This window comes from Eulemur rufifrons, unplaced genomic scaffold, assembly GCF_041146395.1.
Source record: "Eulemur rufifrons isolate Redbay unplaced genomic scaffold, OSU_ERuf_1 scaffold_268, whole genome shotgun sequence".
NCBI classification, from domain to species: Eukaryota; Metazoa; Chordata; class Mammalia; order Primates; family Lemuridae; genus Eulemur; species Eulemur rufifrons.
The window spans coordinates 39682-40553 of NW_027183050.1; the positions used below are offsets into that span (position 1 = coordinate 39682).

Genomic DNA, 872 nt, shown 5'->3' on the forward strand with positions numbered 1-872 from the left:
ATTTATAAATACATTATCTCCTTAAATTAGATAACATTACGGTCCCCCATCACTGAGACAATCAGTCATGCAAAGGGCAGAAAACAAACAGATGTCAAGACCTGGCTTGCACTACTACTGTTCCCTCCCTAGCTGCTCAGACTCTGAACCAGCAGACCTTGGTTAGAATGATGCTTAACCTCCATGTTCATCTCCAACCGACATGGAAGATAAAATCCTACCTTTTTAAGTTCCACAAAGGAAGTTGACATTTTCTCATTTCTGAGCTACATACCAACAACATATGTGCACACAACATGCCATGTGTTGCTAAGCTCCATTCTCATTTCATAGATTACCTTACATAGATACCTTTGTAAAGAACATCACAGTTTCAATATTGAGTGCTGCCCATTGGGCTGGACTCACACAGTTTTGGTGGAGCTAGTCAGCAAACAGTCAAATGACCTTCCAGGGACTGTGCAAAATATGGAGCGTCTCAAGAATGAGCACATCATATTGTCACAGGAGCCATGCTAACTGCTCCGTATTGTTTCAATTTTAGGATACGTGCTGCCAGAGAAAGCACCAAGCCCCACCTCTGTATGTGGGTATCGATGAGTCCTGGGTGAGGCTTAGCCCTGTTACATCCAACTACCCTAGTTTAGACTCAGAGGTTTCAGCTTCTGAGGAATGGCTTCTTTGTGAAGCAGAATTTGAAAATGTTTTAAAACCTTGAGGTAGAGAACCAAGCAGCTTGGGAGATTTTTGTTATTATGGGGAAGAGATCACTTCAGGGCCAAGGGCAAGTTGGTGCCCACTACTGAGGAAGGATGATATGGACCATTCGCTACCTCAGAAAAGGTGCTACACAGGACACAAACAGACCTCAG

General features: G+C 43.5%; 1 non-coding gene across 1 annotated transcript; it reads right to left on the minus strand.

Annotated features, from left to right (window-relative positions):
* Positions 1-462: 462 nt before the first annotated feature.
* On the minus strand, positions 463-568 carry LOC138380101 (U6 spliceosomal RNA). The gene has a single exon (XR_011232550.1). It is a non-coding gene; the product is annotated as a U6 spliceosomal RNA (small nuclear RNA).
* Positions 569-872: the final 304 nt, after the last annotated feature.